Here is an 18,360-nt window from a genome sequence, read left to right on the forward strand (position 1 = left end):
TACAGGCATGTGCCACCACGCCTGGCCATTTTTTTGTATCCTTGGTAGAGACAGGGTTTTGCCATGTTGCCCAGGCTGGTCTCCAACTCCTGAGCTCAGGCAATCTGCCTGCCTTGGCCTCCCAAAGTGCTAGGACTACAGGTATGAGCCACCTTGCACAGCCCCTGCTTTCAGTTCTTTTGGGTATATACCCAGAAGTGGGATTGCTGCATCATATGGAAATTCTATTTAGCTTTTTCAAGAACCACCATATTTTTCATAGAAGCTGCACCATTTTGCATTCCCAGCAACAGTAAACAAGGGTTCCAATTTCTTTACATTCTTCCTCGCACCTTTTACTTTGTTTTTTTCCTTTCTTCCTTCTCTCTTTCTTTTATAATAGACATCCTAATAGGTATGAGTTTCGGGCTTTATTTTAAATGTACTAGTTTATTTAATCTGTTAAATTATTGGAGGTAGGTAGGTCATGTTATCTCCATTTGAAAGAAGAGGAAACAGGTATAAAGGTGTTGGCTGCTAAGAATTGGAGCTGGTATTTGAGTCAGGTAGCATCGTTCTGGGATCTGAGCTCCTACTATACCCTGCTCTGACTGCGTCCTTTGTTATATAACAATGCAGCAAGTTCAAACAATAAATAAATGTTTGTGAAAGCAAGTGCGCTTTTTTACCCGGTTCCAATACCACGCATGCCTTCTAATTAATCTCTGAAAATGTTGGTGTCTTTCCTTCCAAATGTTGGGTGTATTTCTATGTTTTTACATGTATGTTTTTAAATATAATTTTTAAAGGGTTCATGCTTTACATTTTGTTCTAATACTACTTCTACTCTGCTTAATTTATTAAAGATGTCATTCTAGTCCACTACATATAGATGTACCTCATTCAAAGTTATGATGGCATTTGGCAGAAATTTAACTTGCTAATTATTGCTTTATTGGTATAACCATTAGAAAGAGGCTTCAAGGGACATTCTTATGTGCATATTTTATAGTTCCTTTTTCAGAGTAAATTCCAAGAAATGGTGTTTCTGGGTAAAAAGGCAATAAACTTTTTTAATGTTTGAGCCTAGACTGAAAAGCTGACTCACACAGACCATGAGTTAATGAAGACCTAGCTAGAGAAAAGTCCTTGGCTGCCTGAAATTCAAGTACAGTACCTGGGAGAAGACTCCAGAACTGCTCAGTTGACTGATAAGAGAGGTTTCAGCTGGCATAGCCTGCTTCAGGGAACCCAACATAATCAGCTAGATGTTTGACCCACTGCATTTGTCCAAATTACCAAGTGTGTTCTTGCTGTGAAATTCCTTTCACCTGGGCAAGTAGGCGAGGATATGGTCATAGCTAAAAGAAATAGAAGAGTGAAGCCTCTCCTTTGGTTTAAAGGCTATGCTTTAATGTGATCTTTTGGCCATTTTAAACTTAGGTTCAGTAACAAATTTAAATTAGGCTATCATATAAACAATGTTATCAGAGAAAAATTACTACCAAATAAAAACGATATTTGAAATAAACTATCAGACTTACATACACATATGTATGTATGTATATATTTATACATATACATTGTGGGTAATTCTAGTGTATATCAGGGACATGATATTCCTATTAATGTAAGCCACTTGGAAGTAAAGTTTCAAAGTAAAATTGCTTTTTTGCCACCATTATGTAACAGTATATAAAAGTTAGAGAATTTTAGAAAATAAAGTGAAATAAGACTATTTTAGTATAATTAGTGAAAGCATTTTTCAATGTATAATTTTGTTTTTTAATATAGTTGTGGGGTCATGTTACATATACAATTTTGTCTCCTGTAAAGCACTATACTTAAATGTGTACTATTAGTGGTGGACATTGGATTAAGCATCCTATTAATACATTGATTAACTTGTGTGATCTTTACAATGCCCATCTGTGGTAGGTTCTGTTTTCGTTCTCATTTTATAGGCAAGGAAACTGAGAAATAGAGAATTGGAATAACGTGCCCAAAGCCCATAACTAGGAAGGTGAATTACCACAAACACTGAATCCAGATAATTTGTCATGTTGTCTACTTATGGAGAGACAGGTGGGATTTGCATTTTGCTGCCTCATGTGGCATTAACACCCTATGTTAGTGCCATCTCTTTATATATGCTTGCTTCAATAGCTATATAATATTGCATCTGTTGGTTGGTCCCAAGGTTTATTTACCTATTACAATATTATCTAGGACTAGTCTTAATATGTCTTTTATTATTATAGATGTCATAGGGCCGTAAACACCTCTGTGTATATTTTCCCCCTGTATTCTGGACTAACCTTGTAATAGAGTCCAAGTAATTTAATTACTGGATTAAAATAACTAAACTTCTTAAAGAGATAAAAATGACTTTTAAATTATTCAAAATTCTCCACATAGTATTGTTAGTGCTATTTCTCTTTGTCTCTAGAAGATAGCCCAAATGGCTTCACCATCCACATCATGAAATTTCATATTGTCCTTAGACTGTTAGCTGCAGAAAATGACTGACAGAATGAGAGTTTGATACCCAAATTGAGATTACTGGCATTTAAACAAAATCATACTTTTAAATAACTTGGGTTAATAGTACTATGTAGCATACAATGTGTGTCTCATCCTTGAAATACTGAGTGACTAATGTTTACACAATCATTAGTTTTAACATTAGATTTAATCTTCAAGTCAACATTATTTATTCACTAAAACCTTCATTGAAGAAAATTTATTGTTTTTCATAGTAGAGCTTCCTTTTTCATTGACATTTAAATTTTATCATTTTAACTATTGGCTCTTGCAGTGCCCTAGCAAAAGACTTTCTTTCACCCTCAGGGTGTTCCTTGGTTTAATTTGATTGTTATAAAGATGCATAAAAACAGATTCTAGAAATATTTTAAAGTACGGAATGCTTGATTTCTGAGGAGTATAATTCAAAAGGAAGAGTAACCTGGACCTTCTCAAACTTCCTTATATTTTAGAGAAGGGGACTGTGGAGGGAGAAGTACAAGCCCTTTCTAATGGAATAGAGTGAATCTCTGCATGGACCCCCAATGCTGGGATACCAAATAGATCAGAGTGGGGAATACCAGGATTGAGGCATTCTTTTAATAATTGGGCCTCAGGGTGCCCAACTCTTCACTTTGTTGTGTTGCCAACTTTCAACTGAGTGTCAAAGAATTGCATATAAGACAATTCTGATGGAACTTTGGATTTAGGAGGGGGGATGAGAATAAAATAAATGTCCCAAATGGGAGGAATGTGTATTATTACATGTACTTGACTTACCAAAAGCCATAGGGCTTCAAATGGGGTGAGTGAACAATGTTTTTAAAGATATGTGAGCTTAGTGGAGGAGGTGGTGTTTCAGAAAGACTGGAGAGAGTGGACTGAATTTTGAGTAGCAGAAAATGGTGAATGGAAAGACCATTCCAGCTGCAGTCAGAGGCACAGCCCAGGAAAGTAGTGGAGAGCCTGAACTGCCCCACTGGCTGGAGCTCAGGACGTGGGAAAGGGAGGTGAGGCTAGAGAAGCAGATGGGGCCAAGTTGGGAGGGCTCTGGAAGCCAGCAGCAGAACCTTAACTGGGGCAGCAATGGCAGTCATTGAGGGTTTTGAGCAGGAAGGATATTTGATAGGAGATTAAATCAAGCAGGTTAACCAGCAGCATGCAGCATGGGGTGGAGGCAGGCTGTTGGTGTGGTACCCTGCAGAAATAGTGGGAATGAAAGGCTGGGGGCAGTGGGGAGAAGCAATTTCAGGAACAGTGGAAGCTCACTGTGCCCAGTGACTAAGTGGCATTTACTCCTGTGCAGCAGGGTGGAGGGGTGGATTTTCCTCAGCTGTTATGCTGCTGTGAGTTGGAAGAAGGGATTGGGAGGCCATCAATATTATGACAAAAAATGCCTATTCCTCTAATAACAGCTTCATGAACGTGGCCCTTTTTGGGTGTTATTATGTATATTAGTTCCTACTGCGGTAACAACAAATGACTACAAACTTAGTGGCTTAAAATAACACAAATATATTCTCTTACCATTCTAGGGGCCAGGAGTCTAAGTGATTTCACTGGGATTAACTCACAGTGTCAACATAGCTGCGTTACTTCTGCAGAAGCTGTATTACTTTACAGGAGAGTTTGTTCCCTGGCCTCTTCTAGTTTAATCTAGAGTCCACCTGGGCTTCTTGACCCTTCCTCCACTTTGAAAGCTAGCAGCATAACATCTTCCAATCTTTTTCTCTCTCTGACATTCCTATTTCCTCTAACTCTGTTGCCTCCTTTTTACCCTTATAAGAACTTCTGTGATTACATTGGGTTCACCCGAAACATCGGGATAATATCGCATCTCAAAATTTTAAATTTAATCACACCAGCAAAGCCTCTTTGACCATGTAAGGTAATATGCTTACAGGTTCTGGAGATTAGGATGTGGATATATTGGGGCCATTGCTCTGCCTGCCACATCATTTGACTACAGCTTTTTTGTCATGAGTACCTGGTGGGAATTAAAATGCCCAGTCTTCAAGTACTCTCAATTTGGAAACCCCAGTTCTCTTGATTAATCCAATAAGTGGCAAAGTGACTTAAATAAAGGGATAAAAGAGGCATCAAGTACCTGCTGTCATGATCATCACTTGCCTCTTTCCAACTTTTGAGTTTCTGTGTGTTTCGTTTTGTTTCGTTTTCTCCCTGTTGAGATAGTAGTCTTTCTGTGCACATAATAGAAGATATTAACCCATTCTCTGTCACTTGTTATAAGCCGTTTAACTGTGAAGAATTTTTGACAGGTCAGGAGATGCTGGAAATTTCTTCCCCCTTTTTTAATAGTATAAAACTTTATAAAACATCTTAACTTTTTCGAAAGTTCTAGTTCCCTTTTAGAACCTAATAAAACATTTTTCCTAGAATAACCTGTATTTATCTCCTAAGTTTGCATAATAAAGTTTCTAGTGTTTCATGGGAACCCTAAACCAAGTCTCCTTTGTCTTAGCACAGTAATGCCTGTTGCCAGGCAAACTTGAACCAGCCTTAACCATGACCATGAATACCCTGTTATTCTGTTTTGTGTGACAACAAGCACCAGGAATGGTATTGCTACATTGGTTTTGGTTGTACTTTCAACTTTACCAACTATGTGATGTTTTTGTTTTATTTAAAAACTTTCAAAATTATTTTAGATCCTGTATCTTTGGGCTTATGTTAATATTCATGATTATTTCATTTCATATACAGATAACATCATGAATACTTTCTCATTAAGAGTAATTATGCTTTGTGAAAATACTGTTATTATACTTATAAAAGTTATTCCTAAAGCAGAGTTTATAAAATTTCCTGAGTCCTTATGTAAATTACTTGGTGCTTCTTTGTTGAGTGACTCATTCATCAAATGAAGATAGTCGTTATAATGGTTAAATTCATTCATGGCAGGTGCAGTGGTTCATGCCTGTAATCCCAGCACTTTGGGAGGCTAAGGCAGGTGGATTGCTTGAGCCCAGGAGTTTGAGACCAGCCTGTGCAACATAGGGAGATTACTGTCTCTACAAAAAACAAATAAATTAGCTGGGCATGGTGGCATGTGCCTGTGGTCCCAGTTACTAGGGAGACTGAGGCAGGAGGATTGGTTGAGCCTGGGAGGTTGAGGTTGTGGTGAGCTGTGATCATGCCATTGTACTCCAGCCTCAATGACGGAGTGAGACCCTCAAAAAAAATTATTCATTTAAAAAATGTTTACTTCGTGCCTGCCTGCCCCAAGCATTGTCTAGTCTCTGGGATACCTCCTTTCCACCCCAATGTAAGTCCTACTTACCCTTCAAAGCCCAACTCAGGTCATTTTATTACCATGAGCCCTTTCTACTATTCTTTCTCACATGAGTCTCTCCAGAGGTTCTTCCCTGAGCCCCTGTGGAACTAATAATGAGCATTGCTAATTTTAGCCCTTAGCCACTCTTTAGAATTATTCTCTACTTGTTTCATATATCTTAGTATTTGTTTTCCCCCCAGCTAGACTGCCTGTGTATTCAGGCTATGTTCAGTGAATATATGGTGGTTTGCTGATTGATTCAAAGTGAATCTGAGGAATACACTTCCCTTCTTTGAGATTAAGAGAATTGCCTAGTACTGTTTCAGGGCTGTGAGGATGCAGGTGCACTAGTTTGCAGCTGACTCTCAGGTTCAGCAAGGCATCATGAGGGAAAGTGACCGTTGTCCTCTATTGGAGTTTAGCCCTCTGTCTTGCAGAGACAGAAGCACCCTAACACTCAAGGCATTTTATGGTTGCTTTTTAAAAAGTTTCCAGGGCCCAATTTCTGTGGCTTTTACTGGGGGAAGCATTACATAAGAGGACAAGGAGCACATGTATCCTATGCAATGCTATGGAATAATTCCACTCCCAGCTCCTGTCAGATGGTGAGATGTTTGGGAGAATATTTTCAGTCTGAAGAAAGTATTATTTATTGTTTAGTCTGAGCTTTTAGCCCACACTTCCCTTTCATGTGGTTTTTGCTTGAGAGTTCTTGGACCAAGGTTAGATTGAATGTTGAGACACTTTGGGGAGTGTAAAAATCAATGATCGAAAGAAAAGGTATAAATACCACAATTGCATTCATTCCTTTATCTCTTTATTCTCTTTTTTTTAATCCTGAATCTCCTTACATTGGATTATGTATAATACCAATTTTAATTGACTGATTTTAGTGACAGCATTAAAATGTAAACTTAAATTTAAGGCCGATGGTACTTATGAAGAGTATCTCTCATTTAACATTTTCATTATACATTCAGATATATTGCAGCAAATTGTAATGGTTTGAATTGATATCTTTACCTTGTCTTTATACAGACATCAAATAACATCTAATGTTTGACTCACATGAATATTGCCTTATAATTGGAAAAAAGTTATGTTGCTGTTTACATAGTTATTTAAGATTTGTGGAGATCAAAAAGAAGAATTGTATGTTTTTTTTCTTTTTGGCAGACCTTGTTGTTCAATGTAAGTAGACTTAAGTGGACTTCATATTTTCTTCCAGATGTAAAGGAAAGGTGCCCAAATTGGCAAGACGTTAAAAATTATTATTAGGCCAGGCGTGGTGGCTCATGCCTGTAATTCCAGCACTTTCGGAGGCCAAGGCAGGAGGATAGTGTGAGCCCAGGAGTTCAAGACCAGCCTGGGCAACAAAGCAAGACCCTGTCTCAAAAAAAAAAAAAAAAAAGGATAAAAATAAAAATTATCATTAAACTGCCAAAATTCAATATTTGTTTGTAAATGTTTATGCATCTGGCTAGTAGACTTGGATCCTAGTCATGAACCACAAAGAGAAGAGGTTCTGTGGTTATAAGATGAGTGGCTTTGGTTTTGGATCTTATTGAGGGTACTAGGTTTATTGCTGATCACAGGGTCGTGTGAAATGGGACCTCAATAGGATGGAGACCAGATTATGTGTGTGGGTGGGGGGCTGGGGGGAGGGGTTGTTGTCTTCTTGGTGCAGTTTTTACTGGGCTTCCCAGCCTCCTTCCAGAAATTGTTCAGGAAAATGTAGATGAATGGCTTTGGCAGAACGTAACATGAGTGGGAAAATGTGAGATTAAAAGAAAAGCTTATATTCAGTACAGTGGCTTTTTTAGTTGCCTTCATTCATTAAATCATTGTTTCAGGGCCCCATCCCTTTTTTTTTATTTTTTGAGACGGAGTCTCACTTTGTCATCCAAACTGGAGTGCAGTAGTGCAATCTTGGCTCACTATAACCTCCACCTCCCTAGTTCAAGTGGTTCTCCTGCCTCAGCCTCCTGAGTAGCTGGGATTACAGGTACGTGCCACCATGCCCGGCAAATTTGTTGGTGTTTTTAATAGAGATGGGGTTTCACCATGTTGGCCAGACTGATCATGAACGCTTGGCATCCCAAAGTGCTGGAATTACAGGTGTGAACCACCATGCCCGGCCCCCATCCCTTTGTTGATGCACAAAATTTGGAGTTAAGAGCAAATGCTCTTGGAGTTCATGAAACTTTTTGTTTGCTCTAATATAAACTGAGTGCAAGAATCCTTTTATTGTAGCAAAAGTGCATATATGCTACCTATTCTCTCTAAAATACAATATTGTGTTCATGGCGTCTTTCCTGCTTCTTGAACTCCAATCGGTGAACATTGAAGTCAATATTCTGACTAATCTCTGACTCACTTTCACACTGCTATGAGTTTAGCTTTGTCGTGTCAGGCCCCTATTGACTTCGGTAGGGATGGCGCCAGGTTTGAGAGGCTGAAGAAGAGACCTGGAGCCAGTGAACAAGACATAGGGTTTTATTGGAGGGAACTTACATACAGGGACAGTCTAGTGGCAGAGCAGGCTTGACAGGAGAGCATTATTTATTATATAAATTGCATGCTTGTAAAAAGTATACAATTTATATAATATTTAAGCATCCTCTAACAACCTCTGCCTGGCAACCTCCACTTAATCCAAAACAAACAGTACCTTTCCCCTGCACACCCGCATTCCATGGACAGGCCAGGGGTTCAGATGTTCCACATAAATAAGTAATGAATCTGTCAGATGGCCACTCCTGGATTCCTTAGCTCAGGACTCTGAAGACACATTCAGGTGTGTCTGCCTTACAGGGTCATTCTCAGGGTATGCTTAAGATATTGCCGTCATGTTCATCTGCCATACAGACTTCTACTTTTTTCAATTCCCAGATAACCATAGATGGTTGAAGGTAGGGTGCCCTTAGGTGTAAGACACATCCTCCAGTTTCCCAATGATACAGAATATTCTGGGGCCACCTTGAATATGTAAAGTTTTAGAGATGAAACAATTGATATGTGTATTAATAACATTAATATGTTTATTTAGACATACTGCTTTTCCTATTCACTTTCATGAAATAATGTATTCAAAGCCTGTATTTGCATCTTTGACATCATGTCTTTGCCAGAGGAGCTACTTCAGAGTCATCTAGGACAGTGTGCCAGAGAGTGCCTTCTCTTCCCTCCCATCTAAATTGCATAGACTTTAATGGGTTTGGAATCCATGTAAGAAGTTATTTCTATAAATGTTAACCCAGGCCTTAGCACTCTTTGCCTCTTTCAGACATTTTTTTGTCCTTTATCTATAGGTGTATATTGAAGATCTCCCACATGTAACTCTTTTCTGCCCTCCCTTTAAGAGGGATCTTTAAAAGGTTTGTTTACAGTGACATCTAATACAAACAGTTATGAAGTCACCACCCTAGAGATGACGACTTAAGTATTTGTTAAATTTCTTTGCTCCCTTAGAATAGCTGCTTCCGTCAGCTGACCTTCTTGAGCATCTCAAACTGGCATTGACTGAAGTTGTTTCAGATTTGAGTGTCTTCAAAGAATACTTCTTTGTTCTAAATAAAGTGCTTGAGAGAGTAGTCTGTAAATAAGAGACTGTAATGACTTGAATATATGGCAACCTCGTTTTTGGGGTGAAAAGAAAACATATCTTCAGTTTATACGTGGCATAGTAATTAACCAGAGGGTTTTCTTTTTTTTTTCTTTTCCACATCTACTGGCCAAATTGTTTATTTCCTTGTTACACATTCCTATATATTTTTGATGGTAAAAAAAATAATGGCAAGGGGCAAAAAAATAGTGGTTTACTGGAATATGGTAAATTTAAATAGGCTAATGATTATCACATGGTACTCGTAAACCCTAAATAATTAATATGTGGCAATCCAAGAATATAATACCATCATAGCAAATAAAACTACAGGATTAATGAAAAAAAAAAGGTCCCAATTCCCCAACCAGTACAGAAAGAAAATTTAATAACGTAGCTTACAAGATTGTCTTCAATCTTCACTTCTGCAATATAGAGCTATCCCTTAATCTTTTTTTAATCTTAATTTCTGTTTAAAGTGGTGTCAAATATTGCAGTGATACAACATAGAACAATTAATATGAACATTTTCTTTTTAGAATCTGGTAAGTTTGGATAGAGCAGGTATAGAAGAATCTTACTGGAACATGGTCACAACTAATTCACCTCCCTGGAGACCTTTTCTGCCTCTCTAGCAAGAGAAACAGGTCAGAAGAGGCTCAGGGGAGGAAGCAGGCTGTGGTAATAACAGCACTTGACATTTGTGTAGCTCTGTGATTTTCAAGGAACTTTTGTGAGCATTGTTTAATTTCATCTTCACAACAATTCTGAGATGTAGACTAGGGCATTAGAGGCATACCCTACTCTTCTGCCAACTCTGTTTCCAACATTTAAGGAAATGTTGCTTGGAAAGGTTAAGCAAATTGACTCAGGTTACCTTGTAGAGCATGGGAAAATAGGCTGCTTCTCTGGGTGGAGGAAAAATCTTGGTACAGTTGTGCTCTGTGTGGTTCTTTTCTCCCCCCAGTCCTCTCAAATCCTATTTCTCACTCCTGTTCCTTCCAGGGACATGTAAAATGTAGTTATGAATGTATTTTTGAGGTGATTATCCTAGAAATGCTTCCTATGGCTTGTTTCTTTTTGAAGAAGGGCAGTAAATTCTTATCCTTTCTGTATTTTTCTCTTTGCATTTTTTCTCTGGCCCAAAATAAGAATGCAGTTACACTTAAAGAACAAAGGAAATATCAACTGATTTTTAAACGAACATTGTCAGAGTAAATCCAACTGTGAGTGCTAGGGTTTATTATCTTGTCCTGAAAGACTTCTGAATTTAAGTAGGTTAGTAACCCCGATTAGAAAACATTGTTATTGAGAGATAACTGCAGGAAAGAGATCATTTGCTGACATTCATTTGAGATCTGTGTAACATTTATTTGAGAGCTTTATGTTGGTTTTATATATGCTTGAGGTTTATATATAGTTTGAGGACCATCTATCAATCCTTCCAGGTTATAAAGTGCCTAATTTATTAAGAATATTGTCTTGAGCTTCACTGTGGACATTTAAATGTCACAAATATTTATGGAATTCTAAATATAAAGAAGAAGTAGGGCTGGTGATGTAGAGATGAGCTGTTTGCCTTCAAGGAGGTTGATACGCTAGTAGTAAGCATAAGACCAGAATGGCCTTTGATGTCAGAATCACCTGGAGGTAAAATCTGACTTCCCCTTGATAAACCTAAGAATCATTTGACTGAAGATATGGTTACAGTGATACAGTGATGCTTACCTCCTTGGGTTGTTATAGCATTTGTAACTTGTACACTGAAGGCTCTAATATATCCTGGTTTCCCTCCCCTTTCCTCCTTTCCTTTCTCTCCATAAACATTATAGGTGACAGTAGTGTCTGCTTAGTCATGGGTAAACTATCCAACTTATTCTGCTGTAAACTACCATATTTCTCTCTCTCTCTCTCTTTTTTTTTTTTTTTTTTACAGAGTCTGGCTCTGTCGCCCAGGCTGGAGTGCAGTGGCGTGATCTTGGCTCACTGCAAGCTCTGCCTCCCGGGTTCATGCCATTCTCCGGCCACAGCCTCCTGCGTAGCTAGGACTACAGGCACCCGCCACCACACCTGGCTAATTTTTTGTATTTTTAGTAGATATGGGGTTTCACCGTGTTAGCCAGATGGTCTCGATCTCCTGACCTCGTGATCCGCCCACCTTGCCCTCCCAAAGTGCTGGGATTACAGGCGTGAGCCACCGTGCCCAGCCTACCATACTTCTCTTAAAGCAAGAGGAAAATCCCTGAAAATCTATATCCTTGCCCCAGGCCCTTTTCATATATCCCCTCAACCTAGAAGTGTTTCTGCAGTTCAACCCCTTGGCATCTCACTCACTCTGAAACCTAAAGGCACCTTTGATAATACTTACCTTGTGTGTTTTCCTGAGTTGTGGTTATTTGTATATTTATTCCATCTCACTTCTTGACTGGAGATTCTAGACTGTAAACATTCCTTAAAGGCATCTTTCCATTTCCTATGGTATCTAATGCAATGGCTTGTACTCATTAAATCTTAGGATTGAATTAAATTAATCTAATAGTGCCTTGGTAATGGTCACATGTAAGTGGTAGCCAAGTCTAGTTCCTACTTTTCTATGGTATTGAGCAAAGTTAACCACCACCTAATTTCTATTTACCAATAAACTACAAAATATTTTCAGTGCATCTAAAAGTATTAGATCCTAACAGACCTCATGGGTTGATGTCCACTACCCTCTAGAGCCAATGCAGAATGATTACCATAGAATCCAAGGCTTCTCTATCAGTTTCCTCACACTCCCCACCACTCAGTACTTATTACACTTCAGCCTACGCCCTGTGATTCAACCAGGCAAATTGGATAGATGTGCACTCTTTCACAAAAGTAGATAAAAATATACATTGTCAGCTGACATAACAGGTGGCTTTCTTTTACCACCTAGAATTCCATAAAAAATGTTAACACAATCTCCCACATAAGGTCACGGCCTAATCTGGGAAACAATTTTGAACCTATCCCTGTATAATTGTGACTCTCAGTACAACAGATCTGTTTCTCTCCATGATGTTAACTCATGATTTAAATTAAACTTAATTTGCATTTATCAATAGTATTGCATGCTCATCTGCTGGTTGTTTGTGGACCTCTGCTTTCTGAAGACAAAGACCAATGATGAATTCTGATTAAACAGTTTCTAGCACTAGTGTTTTCATAGTCCAGCCATCTCATTTCATAGAGGAGAATGTTGAACATTCTCAGGTGGACGCCAGTTTCTTGGCCTTATCTTTTTTTTTTTTTTCCAGACAGTCTCGCTCTGTCGCCCAGGCTGGAGTGCAGTGGTGTGATCTTGGCTCACTGCAACCTCCACATCCTGGGTTCAAGCGGTTCTTCTGCCTCAGCCTCTCGAGTACCTGGGACTACAGGCGTGTGCCACCATGCCTGGCTAATTTTTGTATTTTTAGTAGAGATAGGGTTTCGCCATGTTGGCCATGTTGTTCTTGAACTCCTGACATCAGGTGATCCGCCCACCCCAGCCTCCCATAGTGCTGAGATTACAGGCATGAGCCACCTCGCCCAGCCCTCTTGGCCTTATCTTGATACCCTTAAAAAAACAAATTTTATTCATAGATCTTATATTTGCATGCAGTGTTGAACTTGAAAATACAGAAGTAGAATATTTTTAAATGACTTCTAGAAAAGGAAGCACAGATGAAGTAAAATTTACTGCCCTTTGAAACCACAAAAATCATAAACACCTTAAATGAAACACCCAGTCAATAAAGTTAATTTAGACAGGGTTCTGAGAGGCAGTCAGTATGCTGTACACGTATTTCAGCAGTAATAGAAGAAGTGGGGGTTGCAGATAGCAAGGGTATTGCACAAATAAGCATTAGCCGATTCTTTTTTCTCTTTCTCTCATTTAGAAAATATTTCTAAGGGAATTGATTTTCAGTATTTTTTTCAGATCAAGTGATATTAAAAATCAGTTTAGCAAAAATTAAGGAACATATAAGTATTTAAAAAATATATCTGAGTGCAACTAAGATAAAGATACATGAATTATTCACCTGGTATAGGACTCTGTCTATAATTTTAGTACTTTTGCTAAATGTTAAGTACTTAAATGATGTTGGCCCATTGATAGAAGCAATAGCTTTAGTCCAAGTCTTTATACCTTTAATAAATTTAAAAAAAACCACCCAGATCTACCTACCTATGTGGATAGACTTTTTACACAGGAACATGTAGTTAAATTACATTTTTGAGCAGCCAGAATTATGCAGTGTTAGTATTCAGAGAGTTTAAATGAATAATGTAGATATGTAGTTTGCTCCCAGGGAAAGAGAAGAATAATAAGTATCTATGCATGCAGTGGTCAGTGGGTATAAATGAACTTGAATTCATTAATCTCATGATTTGACATCAAAAACAGGGAAAAATCGGATCAAGCGAAGTTCAGGATGGTGGTTATTTGTGTGTGCATAAAGGAATGGGGTTTGGGGTTTGACCTGGGTAGCCATTCTTTGGTTCTTGGACAGTGTTTTATTCCCAGCCCCAGGATCTCAGTCCTGAACAGGTCACCATTCAAAAATACAGGTTCCTGTAGTGCCATCATTTCAGGGAAATTCTTTGGGGGCACTGATGAGTCTCCAAACCAGCATGAAACATGTTGCAGCTAATTTATTCCATGAACTTAACATTTTGTGAAATATATAGATTATCTACCTCTACATAGCTCAATTATCAGCATCCCCGTGTAGTGAGCCTGTAACAATGATCTTTCATTCCATAGAAGGAGAAACAGAAGCTCAGAGTTCCTGATTTCTTTATTACTCAGTTGCTGCTCCTTGGGTTTGCCCTTTAAATGTCAGGTGATGTTTGTAGCACCATGATATTTTTGCTGAGTATCTTATCATTTTGTAAAAAGAGAAATGGTATGTGCCCCAAGGCCTCACTGGTGATGGGAAGAAATGGGACTCTCCTTTCATATTTGAACATTTCCCTTTCCAGCAGCCCCATGGAATCACCCTGAGTGACTTAGATGGCTACTTGTGTAGTGAGGGAGGTAAGTGAGGGATCTGAAAGAGCTGCTAGGCAACCCAATGAATATTTGCAGCCTTTATGGGAAATAACTACAGAGAATGACTATCAATAGCTATGTAGGTAGATGAACATCTGGGCATTGATTCTGAAACAATAGAAAAATCAAAGGATGATTTAGCTTAATAGTGCCTTGATTTTACAAGAGATTTTAATGTTCATGATTAAACTAGCTGTACAAGATTTCACCAAAGCCCATTTATTGTGCATTGGCTGTAGCGTTCCCAGCAGGCATTCCAGTGCTCTTTTAACATCGTTCAGATGCGGCTACAGGTGTAGCTCATCCTCCTGGAAGGTCCTGTTCTCTCACAGCTGCCAGTGGGAGACCTGATTGTAATTATAGCTTCCATGATGCAATGTCTTTAAAACCTAAAACTATGCTACAGTTGTTGGCCTAATGCCTGAAGAAACATGGCTGTTAGGAACTTGAAGAGTCTGCTGAGGAGCCCCTTGGTCCTAAAGCCAGGTTTGTGTAAGAAATGGAGTTAGGCAGTTGAGCATAGTTTGTGGGCTGATTATGTTCTCTCTAGTCCGTAGTCTATATCCAAGTCTGTCTCTAGCTCTGAATCTCTGCATCTTATTGACCTAGAGGCTGAGATCAGTAGTGAAACAATAAAAATTTTTAGTTTACTTCTGCAGTGGAATTATGGAGAACTGTTATTAGATATGATTTGATATTAAAATGAAAACATGTTAGAAGGAAAAATGTGTTTGAGGGAGTCATTCTCAATCTGTCAGAGAAGACAAAACAAAGATTTAAATATTTTTACATTCCTTGGAGCCATCCTTAATTAAGATATACTTGATTTTAGTCATTTTCCCTTAACCCTATTTCCTGGCTGACTTGAAAATTATAAGCAATTTCCACTGTAGGTTTTAACTACTTGAAAGGTTATACTTTTCAAAAACACAACTTTTGCAAGCATTTACTTCTACATTGCCACAGGGAAGTGTGTTCAAAAATATTTGTAGGGTAGGGTATATGTGTGACAGAGACAGATTGAAGTTGAGCAGTTGTATACGTGTGCGTGTTTAAAGTGTATGTAAGTCGGCTTGGTAAACTAGGGTCAGTCAACCAAATCTGGCCTGCTGCCAGTTTTTGTATGACTTGTGAAATAAGAAGGATGATGTGGTTTGGATCTATGTCCCCAGCCAAATCTCATGTTGAAATATAATTCTTAATGCTGGAGGTGGGGCTTGGGGAGGTGACTGAATCCTGGGGACAGTTTCTCATGGTTTAACATCATCCCTACTTAGTACGTCATTGTTACAGTGAGTTCTCATGAGATCTGGTTGTTTAAAAGTATGTGGCACCTCCCCTCTCTCTCTCTTGCTCCTGCTTTGGCCATGTAAGATGTGCCTGCTTCCCCTTTGCCTTCTGCCCTGACAGTAAGTTTTTTGAGGTCTCACCAGAAGTAGCAGCCACTGTGCTTCCTGTACAGCCTGTAGAACCATGAGCCAATTAAACCTCTTTTCTTTGTAAATTACTCAGTCTCAGGTATTTCTTTAGAGCAGTGTGAGAATGGACTAATGCAGAAAATTGGTACTGAGAATGGGGTATTGATATAAAAAATACCTGAAAATGTGGAAGCAGCTTTGGAATTGGGTAATGGGCTTCTCAGAAGAAGCCCTCCAAACTGTTCCAATGTCTGCCCATTACCCAGTTCAGCAAGTCACAGGAAGATGAGGAAAGTTTGGAACTTCCTAGAGATTTGTTGAATGGTTGTAATCCAAATGCTGATAGTGATATGGACAGAGATGGCCAAACTGATGAGGTCTCAGATGGATATGAGGAACTTATTGGGAACTGGAGCAAAGGTCACTTTCGTTATGCTTTAGCAAAGAACTTTGAGGCATTGTGATGCTGCCCTAGGCATCTGTGGAACTTTGAACTTGAGAATGATGATTTAGGGTATGTGGTGGAAGAAATTTCTAAGCAGCAAAGCATTCAAGATATAGCCTGGCTGCTTCTAACATCCTGTGCTAATATGTATGAGCAAAGAAATGATATCCAATTGGAACTTACATAATATTTAAAAGGGAAGCAGAGCATAAAAGTTTGGAAAATTTGCAACCTGGCCATGTGGTAGCAAAGAAAAGCCCATATTCAGGGGAGGGATTCAAGCAGGCTGCAGAAATTTGCATAGATAAAGAGGAGCCAAGTGCTAACAGCCAAGAGCATGGGGAGAACGCCTCAAAGGCACCTCCCCGCCATGGGATGTGATGGCACCCCCTCCCATCGCAGACCAAGAGTCCTAGGAGTGGAAGAATGGTTTCCTGGGCTAGGCCCAGGACCCTGCTGCCCTGCCTTGGGACACTGCTCCGTACATCCCAGCTGCTCCAGCCATGGCTCAAAGGGGCCCAGATTCAGCTTGAGATGTTGCCTCAGGGCTGCCAGTCATAAGCCTTGGTGGCTTCCTCATGGCGTTAAGCCTGCAGGTGCACAGAGTGTAAGAGTTAAGGCTTGGGGGCCTCCACCTAGATTTTAGAGGATGTATAGAAAAGCCTGAACGTTCAGGCAGAAGCCTGCTGCGGGGACAGAGCCCTCGTGAAGAACCTGTGCTAGGGCAGTGCGGAGGGGAAATGCGGGGTTAGAGCCCCCACACAGAGTCCCCGCTGGGGCACTGCCTAGCATTGCTGTGAGAAGAGCGCCACTGTCGTCCAGACCCCAAAATGGTAGATCCACCAGCAGCTTGGACCCTGCACCTGGAAAAGCTGCAGGTGCTCATTGCCAGCCCTTCAGAGCAAATATGGGGACTGAGCCCTGCAAAGCCACAGGGGTGGAGCTGCCCAAGGAAGGCCTGGGGAACCAACTTCTTGCACCAGTGTGCCCTGGATATGAGACATGGAGTCAAAGGAGATTATTTTGGAGCTTTAAGATTTAATGACTGCCCTGCTGGGTTTCAGACTTGCATGGGGCCTGTAGCCCCTTTCTTTTGCCTAATTTCTCCCTTTTGGGATGGGAGTATTTACCCAATGCCTATACCGCCATTGTATCTTAGAAGTAACTAACTTGTTTTTGTTGTTGTTGGTTTTAAATATGGAATGGTTCAAGAATTTGTGTCTCATCCTTGTGCAAGGGCCATGCTAATGTTCTCTGGATCTTTCCTGTTTTAGTATATGTGCTGCCAAAGTGAGCACACTAAGTTGTTTTTTATTTTACAGGCTCATAGGGAGAAGGAACTAGCCTTGTCTCAGATGAGACTTCGTACTGTGGTCTTGAGTTAATGATGGAATGAATTAAGACTTTGGGGGACTGTTGGGAAGGTATGATTTTATTTTGAAATGTGAGGAAAACATGAGATTTGGGAGGGGCCAGGGGCAGATTGATATGGTTTGGATCTGTGTACCCACCCAAATCTCATACTGATATGTAATCCCCATGCTGGAGGTGGGACCTGGTGGAAGGTGATTAGAAAATCATGGGTTTGGTTTCTCTTGGTTTAACATCATCCACTTTGGTGCTGTCATTGCGATAGTGAGTTCTCATGAGATTTGGTTGTTTAAAAGTGTGTGGCACTTTCCCTCTCTCTCTCTTGCTCCTGCTCTGGCCATGTAAGACGTGCTTGCATCCCCTTTGCCTTCTGGCATGATTGTAAGTTTCCTGAGGTCTCTCCAGAAGCAGATGCTGCTGTGGTTCCTGTACAGCCTGTAGAACCATGAGCCAATTAAACCTCTTTTCTTTATAAATTACCCAGTCTTAATCATTTCTTTATAACAATGCACGAATGGACTAATACAAAGAGTTTTTACATTTTTAAATGGTTATATTTTACATTTTTAAATGGTTTTTACATTTTTAAACGGTTATATAAATACTCACATAATATCCTTAGTTTTTCTTCTTGGTGCACAAATCCTAAAATATTTACTAACTGGC

At 39.5% G+C, this 18,360-nt stretch overlaps 1 protein-coding gene and 1 non-coding gene across 2 annotated transcripts in view; one reads left to right on the forward strand and one right to left on the reverse strand.

Annotated features, from left to right (window-relative positions):
- The window catches only part of CERS6 (ceramide synthase 6), a 326,541-nt gene that overhangs the window by 138,592 nt on the left and 169,589 nt on the right, over window positions 1–18,360 (forward strand). The window lies entirely within an intron of this gene.
- On the reverse strand, window positions 17,515–17,621 carry LOC115832546. The gene has a single exon (XR_004028078.1). It is a non-coding gene; the product is annotated as a U6 spliceosomal RNA (small nuclear RNA).

This window comes from Nomascus leucogenys, chromosome 22a, assembly GCF_006542625.1.
Source record: "Nomascus leucogenys isolate Asia chromosome 22a, Asia_NLE_v1, whole genome shotgun sequence".
Classification (NCBI taxonomy): domain Eukaryota; kingdom Metazoa; phylum Chordata; class Mammalia; order Primates; family Hylobatidae; genus Nomascus; species Nomascus leucogenys.